We start from the raw sequence: 9099 nt of genomic DNA, 5'->3' as shown, positions 1-9099 counted from the left end.
TAACACTAACAACGCGGGGTCGCAGAAATACCTGGATTAGAACCTAGGCGCGGAGAAAACCCTCTCAGGGCTGACGGACCCAGTAGGTCTTCCCAGATCATCCGTCTAGGAGAAGGAAAACTCTGAAACTAAACCAAAGGGGAGAGAGGCCTCTTCAGTCTTGGATGACAACCTTCCTAGAGCTGGTGACTCAAACAAATTCACCGGTTTGCAAACCTAAATTGCTTAAGGAGTAGATAGGCTCTGTCTATCGCCCGGCTTCCATACTCCTTCTTTGCCTATTAGTCAAGCGCAGAGACACTATCTCAGTTATTCGACAGAAACACCCAGCGGTAGATCTTGTTTCCTGGCTAGGGCAATGAACGCCGTTCTTCCCCATTCCCAGCATGCCCCACCCCTATAACTGAACATTTGGGAGTGCTTGAGTATAAGATATGCCTGAGCGGTTAGATTGGGTTGACCTTCTTCTAAAGGGTTGAGGGTACCGGATTGACAGTTCCTGGCTGCTGTTCCCGACTGGTAGTACAGGTGCCCTAACTCTTTGGTAGCGCTTAGAGCGGCTGCTCCATCAACAGTTGAATAATATCGGGTTGTTTGCAGTGCCATGACGCGCATGGAAAGGGACTCTGCACTCATCCCCGGTGGGCTTTCCTGGGGCCACAATCCTAATTGGAGAAAGGTCAGCTGATGGTCTACATGTGATGCATGTCTGAAGCTCCGCATAACCTCTTGTTTAGCTCCCCCTTACCGAAACTCTTAAAAAAAAATATGACGACAGTACAATCTAAAAATAAGCTTAAACCAGGATTAGGGACAAACAAATTCAACTTGCCTCCTCCCTTGAGGCTCTCATTCACAAATATCCGTGGGCTTAGAACTAACTTAGCTGATGTTGAAGCATTTCTCTTAACAAATACCCCGGATATCTTAGCACTAAGTGAGACTAACCTACACTCCTCCATTCCCTCTAACCACTTTAACATGCCTGGATATCTCCCACTCTGCCGTAAGGACTCTGACAGACATATGCACGGACTTGGAGTTTACATTCGTAATACCCTTCCCTTGACTAGAGAAACAAACCTAGAAACAGATGATCAAGCCTTTATGTGCTTTAGACTAAACGTGCAACACAGTATTAGCTACTATTATTTTCTCTACCGCTCTCCCTCGACTCAGGACTGCTCCATAATAAACAAAGTATCTGACAGCATAGACACGGCACTGTCCCTCGACACTAGCGCACGAATACATGTGTTTGGTGACTTTAATGTCCACCACAAAAACTGGCTTGGATTCTCTACTCACACAGATGCAGCGGGCAGCACAACCCATAGCTTCGCTATATCTCACTCCCTATCACAAATTGTTACGTTTCCAACCCGTTTCCCTGACCAGGAAGAACAACACGCATCACTTCTAGATCTGTTTTTGACCACAGTTCCCGATGACTGCATAGCGAAGGCCCACAGCCCACTCGGGAACGCTGATCATGCAGTGATAATGGTTGAAATCGCCCTAAACTCTAGTCCCAAAACTGAAGAGCCAGTGCTCAAAACAACGAGATATTATAATAAGGCTGACTGGGAAGCCATCAGGGAACTAATTAGATGGAAAAATATTTTCTCTCTCCCTGCTGAACAGTGTGCAAACGAGACCACTGACTGGTTCAAAACTGCAATCGAAGCGCATGTTCCCATGCGGAAATTTTATAGTAAGCCCCACTCTCCCCAATGGTTTACGTCGACTTGTGCAACTGCCATTACTCAAAAGCAGCATGCATACCGTAGGTTTAACCGACATAAGTCCAGTTCAAACAGACTGAAGTATATAGAAGCTAGAAATAACGTTAAGAAAGAAATAGCGACAGCTAAGAGAGAATTTACGGAAACCACTAAAAAGCGCATCGAAGCACAAAAACTAGGAACTCGAGACTTCTGGAAAATCTACAACAGTGTAGTAAATAATGGGCAATCAACAATTCCCCCACTAACCAACAATCACGAGGTTGTCTCCTCAGCAACCGACAAGGCTAACATGCTTGCCAGTCGGTTTGCCTCAAACTCCACACTGGACCCTTCCAACCACCCCCTACCTGACTTTCCTTTGCGGACAGACGCCACACTAGACGATCTGAAAACCACCCCTGCTCATGTGCATGCTATCATAAAAAACCTTGACACCTCAAAAGCATGTGGACCCGATCTTATCCCAGCTGTGCTATTAAAAAAGTGCTCAGCCGAAGTAGCTCCAGTTCTCTCCAAACTCTACAACAAATGTCTTAATGAAGCTTGCTTTCCGGGCTGTTGGAAAACTGCTTCTGTTGTACCAGTATTCAAGAATTCTGGCGAAAGGACAGACCCATCAAATTATCGCCCCATTAGCCTCCTCCCACTTTTTGCCAAAATATTTGAGACCATAATTAACCATGCTCTAGTCCATCATCTTACAGATGCTAAACTACTGACTGACAAACAATATGGATTTAGACAAGCCCGTTCCACAGCAGACATCCTCACCGTGATCTCTGAACGTATATACCAATCACTGGACAAAGCGGGGGAAGGCAGAGCGGTAGCTCTAGATATATCTAAGGCTTTTGACAGGGTATGGCATGAGGGTCTCCTCAGGAAGATTAGATCTTACGGTATCACTGGTAGAATACTTAACATAATTAAATCCTTCTTAGATAAGAGAAAAATCCAGGTAGTCCTCGACGGTCGCACATCTAAACAATATGATATAAATGCGGGAGTGCCCCAGGGTTCTATCCTTGGACCTCTATTGTTCCTGATATTCATAAATGACCTCCCCGACAACATTGCCTCTGAGATGGGTATATATGCTGATGACACTACACTCTATGGCAGACACGACAGGAAGACGAATGAACACATTTCTAAAGAAATGGCAGAAACACTAGAGGAAGACCTCCAATCTGTAGTGGAATGGGGACAAAAGTGGTTGGTCGCGTTCAATGCTGCCAAGACTAAACTAGTTTCATTCAATAATTACAAGAAACCCTCTCTACCACCAATAGCAATGGCCAACGACCCTTTATCTGAGAGTCCATCTTTCAAACTCCTTGGCCTAACGTTCACAGGAAACATGAGTTGGAACAATTACATTGAAGGCATTGCCAGGGCCGCTGCAAGAAAGGTAGGCTCTCTCTACCGTGCTAGAAAACTACTAACACCCGAAAGTATCCTGTACCTCTATAAGGCCACCATTCGCCCATGTATGGAGTATTGCTGCCACATCTGGGCTGGTGCATCTGCTACTAGTCTCTCGCTCCTTGACAAGGTTCAAAAGAGAGTCGCAAATCTGATAGGCCCTGAACTGGCATCTAAGCTTCAGCCTCTGTCCCATCGACGAAATGTTGCATCCCTCTGCCTGTTCTACAAGTATTTTAGTGGTGAATGCTCTGATGAACTGCAATCACTTGTGCCCCCACGACGCGAGCACCCTCGACAAACCCGACAGGCTACTAGATCCCACCCCCACACTGTAGAGGTCCCTAGATGTAAAAGATCTTTTTACTCCAATAGTTTCTTCCCCAGAACCGCAAGACTCTGGAATTCCATTCCAGGTCCCTGCTTCCCCAACAGTACTGACGTGCAGAAGTTCAAGTGTAACGTGAACCGACACCTTGCTGCCCAAATCCCTACATAGTACCCCAGTAGTTGTTGCCCCTGATAGTAGCCCCCTACACCAAAGTGGCAATTTGCCTTGTTTGGGGTGAAAATGTAATAAAAAAAAAAAAAAAAAAAAAGAATTCTTCCTGAATATCTCAATACAAAATTTGAATTTCTCCAACAATTTTTAGATAAAATTTTAGATAAAATTCTGGACTACAATGTTATGATTATTATCTTTAAAAATATATAAATATTGTTACAAGTATGACACGAAATTATTATGGATTCAAAGATCTTTTGTGACTATAATAAACTCTGAAGTACCTTTACTTTGGTTTTATCCTTTCAGTTCTCTTGTATTTACCTTTAAATCTATCTATCAACACACACACACACACACACACACATATATATATATATATATATATATATATATATATATATATATATATATATATATATATGCAGGCTCCTTCAGTCTTGAACAGAATATGGATACTCACGAAGGCTATCTTGCGCGTGAAATTTTTGTGGCAGGAGGTACGCAGTCTCCAACCACGCCTCTCCTGAGACGACATTGTTAACTACCAGTGGCAAGTGAAGTACAGGACGACTGGAAACAAATGCCGAGATAAGCGGAGAGCACATACAGCGCCTAGAATTCCCAAATAGTCACCCATCTGATACTAACCAGGCTCAACGTTGCTTAACTTCGGTGATCTGATGAGAACCGGTTTGTCAACGCGATTATTCCGTATATATATAGTTAAAACATATTGTTAGGCAAGTGTTTATATGGAAACTCAGCGGATTAATGTCAATCAACTTTTTTTGTGTTTCCTTTTTCAAAATTCAATATATATATATATATATATATATATATACTAGACTACCCGTGACCCGTTGGGTCAGTATTTAATATTAACTATGGAATCTATGTATGAGCGTGACACTTTTGACGTAAAGAAAATAGTTGTTGTTGTTGTTGTTTTTTTACATAACAGAAACATTTCTATGAAAGTATATTAAAATGAAAAATCACGGACGGATCACTCAAACATGAAAAAAACTCCTCCCAATTCGTGTAAAGTTACCTATTTTTCCGAATAATGGCTCAAAAATCGAAAATTGAACATGATTTTCCTACGAATTGAACGCCGACGAAAGTCATTTAGCAGCAAAAACGCATATGAACCTACTGATAAGAAATATAAGAATGAAAACCCCATATTGGAATCCTTCAACTAAGTTATAGAAACTTTTAATCTAAACAAAGCGTCAACAAATTCACCGTTCTCACACAACTATTTTGTATCTAGAAATGTAAACAAAAATAAAAATAGAAGGAAGGAAAAGGGACGGATAGAGAGTAGTAGTAGTAGTAGTAGTAGTAGTAGTAGTAGTTTAAGAGAGTTCCGTCAATGTAAGGAATATTTATAAGAATATTTTCATGTTTTCCGTTATTTTGTCCTTGAGGAATATTCGATTATAGCATGTGTAGTTTATATAAAAAAAATTGTTCAAGTAGTTATCGCCTCAAATTTCGTTTTTATTTCGGTTCGCTGAAATTATTTCAAGTAAAGAGCATTAAACACTATTTCAAAACGTTTGTTGGCTTTTCTGCTAAACACTCTTGCTAAATGATATCGATGAAATATCGAAAAACAAAGAAACAAAAACAGTTTTGAAAAATAATGAAGCTTTACTTACTTTAGTAAAATAATGCGAAACAGCTAAATGGGATATTAAAATAATGCGAAACAGCTAAATGGGATATTTCTTAGTGTTTTGTCCGAATGGAATGAAACTTTGGTCATAACTAGTTTATTATATTCAAAACATCACATCAAAACACTAGGGTCTTTAGCCTTTTTTCTCCGCTCTACAGCATATGTTCTAGATGGCCTCCATTTAGCTCCGTGCATTTCTTGAGGCGCAGCACGAAGTTGTCCATGACCTTCTTACAGACCGAATTGGTAATGGCTCTCATCTCCTCCCTGATGGCTTCCTCGAGTTCCATGATGGTTCTGGGTTTCCCTGCGTAGACTCTGTCCTTAAGATAGCCCCCAAAAAATAAAATCTGAGGGGCTTAGGTCCGGGTTATGGGGTGCCCACTCAAAATCAGTCTTGAGACTGATCACTCGGCTTCCGAAGTTCTCTTTCAGCCAATCTCGGGACAGGTTTGAGGTGTCAGAACTTGCTCCGTCCTGCTGGAACCAGAACTTGCTCATGAGCGACGGGTAGATTGTCTGGAGCTCACTATTGAAGGTTTTGAGGACTTCCACATACCGCTCCTTGGTGACTGTCACTGCTGCGCCAGATTCTTCGATGAAGATTGGTCCGATGATGCCGAGTTTGCAGCCCACACCGTGCACTTAGAAGAGTGCAGGGGCTTGGTTGCTACTTCATTGGGTCTAAAGGACGCCCAGAAGACATTTGTCTTGGAGTTCGCCTTTCCATCAAGATGGAAGTGGGCTTCAACTGAGGTCCAAACGAGGTTAAGGAAACTTGGTGTCTCCTTGATCTTCTCGGGCATCTTGACTGCCATAGCCCTCCTCTGCTTCTTGTCTGAGTCTGTAAGGTTCTGCAGCGTCTGTATTCTGTATGAGTAAGCCCTGATATCATTCACCAGCTCTCTCCTGCAAGTTTCACGGGACATACCGAGGCACTGAGCGTTTCGGACTCTGCCGGTGAGACTTTCTCACTCTTTCGACCAGCTCGGCTTTTCGCTTCTTGGGACGTCCTGAGTAGCTTCGACGGTTCTCTCTGGCAGCGTTGATGTTATCCACGGTCTCATACTTCTCGAAGTGGTCCACCCAGTTCTGAATTCTTCTTTTGAGTGGAGCCTTTTCACATTCGAACTAACGCATGAAACTGTCCCGGGTTTTCTTAACTTTTTCTTGTAGTAAAGTTTAGCACAGAGTATTCTTTGTCCCAGCTCCCACTGGGGTCTTGGCATACTCACGGTTGTTGATGCTGCCATGTCCTGTAAAATAAGGGCAATCGGTGATTAAATAATGGAGATATCACATAAAGTGTACACGGGGCCCGTTTTTTGGGGTCACCCTGGCTTCACTTAGTTGCAAAAGTTTAGTATTATGGTTCAATTGTGCTTCAAACAGAACCACTTAATTTAAACGCGCCACTGTCTTATAAAAGAACCAACTGTTGATTTCATGAAATTAAATTTTACATAACCACTTAAATTATAGTTAGACGTACAAAAGACAAGCTCCAAATTTGCCTAAAAGGAAATATTCATTTCGAAAGCGCTTCTTTTCTTATAAAATAATCCACAGTTTATTTCAAAGGTTTAAACTTTCTGCTTGTGCGGTTATAAAACTTTTCAAATGCACTTGTGATGTTAAGTTGTAAAAAGTGTTAACTGTGGCCAAAATCGGATTTCATTGTTTAATCGGATTTATTCGATTATCGATTTTCGTACTTATTAGACGCATTCCCATACAAAACCTACGTAAGAACACTCCCAGACACATCAAATTCCTTAGTGTGAAAATTGCAAAAAACATCGGTCCAGCTGTTTCGGAGTCCATAGAGTACAGACTCACACACACGCACACACACACACACAGAAAAATTATATTCTATATCATAGATAGATTGATTGAGGTATATCTTGAAATGGCCAAATCGATATTTCTATCGAATCAGTAATTATCATTCTTTTGTTTATGTTGATATAAATCTCTTTATTTATCATAGCGCATGCGTGTTAATCCCCGTACACGATAAAACAAAAACGATGTGCAATATTGTACACATCATATTGATAAAGCCCTTTCATCATTTTTCAAAAACTCTAACAGTTATTCGCGTGTGAGTAAAATCACGTGAGAACGGAAATAAAGCAAATCCCTATAGGTAGTTTTTTTTTATTAGATATCGAGCAAAATTCAATTAAATATTTGCAAGCGAATTGCTTTGAAAGAGAAAACATATTAATAAAATTTCCGAAATTAAACGTTCAATGGAATTCTGTCTTCGACGAAGAGAACAAAGACGATGAGAAACCCAAATAGAAAATAGCGGCTTCCCAAATTAAAATACAGATGTAATAGAAACATATGTTGTCAAGGGAGATAATTAATAAACAGAATAAATATTTTCTAATCTTTTCCTTTCTTTCTTTCTTTTTTTTTTGTTGGATGATTAAAATAAATTATTTCAGAAAAGTTGTATCACATCTGTCTTGTACAGAAGTGAGTTTATTGCATCTTTCTTCTGTTATTCTATGCAATGCTATATTTACCACTTTTAAAATAGGATTTTGAATGGGGGGATTTGATTATTAGAACATTGCAGTCTCTTTAAAGTATAAAGTGAACTAAATTGTTAAAAAAAATAACAATAATAAAATGTATCATAGTGATGTTGTGTCAATTCTTATTTTTAAACAGCTTCCAATTTATTCAACCATCTGAGATATTAGTAAATACTAATCTATATACTATAGATAAGTATTTACTAAGAATGTTCAAGCCAGAAATAAATTCGATAGTTAACTTGCGGGGCGATAGGCGGCGCTAGCACAGTAGGTTTACTTTTTACATGTTTAAATAAAAGCATCTACCAATTGATATTGGAGACGAAGATTAATGTTATCTTAATTATTATTTCCTTCTGAAACTTAAGAAACAAGCAGCGCGGACGGACAGAGATTTAACGCTGTCAATTCATTCAATACTAGCTTGAGTGCCCGGCGTTGCCCGGGTGTTTGGAGGTGTGTGTTGAGCACGAAAAAAAAGCGGCTAATTTTTTTAACTTGACCCCTATTATGACCACGTAACATTTATGGTTTTGGGCTCAAATCAAGTTATTAAGGTAGATCCATGTCCAAGGAAGGAGTTATTGCGTAGGGAAATGTACACAGACACACACACATTCACACACACAGAGACACGTTCACTTTTATAGATATAGTAGCATTTCAGCCCGGCGTTGCCAGGGTGTTTGGAGGTGTATGCTAAGGAAAAAAACGATCAATTTGTTTTAACTTTGACCTTATTATGACCACTTAAAATTTATTCTTTTGGACTCAAATCAAGTTATTAAGTTAGACCCATGTCCAAGGAACCTATATCTTAAATTTCAAGTGTTTAGACCAAAAATTGTCGGAGGAGTTTGGTAGAGTTCTCAAAGGTCAAATCGTTGAACTTTGACCCCTTAACAGCCAAATTTCTGGCCGAAACCCGATCACAGTACACTGTATATAAAATTTCGAGTCTGTAGACTAAAAATTGACAGAGTTATTGCGTATGGAAATGTACACAGACAGACACACAGACACGTTCACTTTTATAGATATATAGACTAGCCTGGGTGCCCGGCGTTGCCCGGGTGTTTGAATGTGTGAATTGAGCAAAAGAAAAGTGGTTGTACGCAGGCAGGCTCGAACCCATAACGGGAAGACGGAAAAGACCATGAAAAAAAACGTTATGTC

At 40.4% G+C, this 9099-nt stretch overlaps 1 pseudogene; it reads right to left on the bottom strand.

Moving 5' to 3' along the window:
- Window positions 1-4281: 4281 nt before the first annotated feature.
- LOC145258419 (5S ribosomal RNA) lies at window positions 4282-4398 on the bottom strand (annotated as a pseudogene).
- Window positions 4399-9099: the final 4701 nt, after the last annotated feature.

This window comes from Euprymna scolopes, chromosome 33, assembly GCF_053919585.1.
Source record: "Euprymna scolopes isolate OS-2025 chromosome 33, ASM5391958v1, whole genome shotgun sequence".
NCBI lineage: Eukaryota > Metazoa > Mollusca > Cephalopoda > Sepiida > Sepiolidae > Euprymna > Euprymna scolopes.
This window is presented reverse-complemented; position numbering and strand designations above follow the sequence as displayed.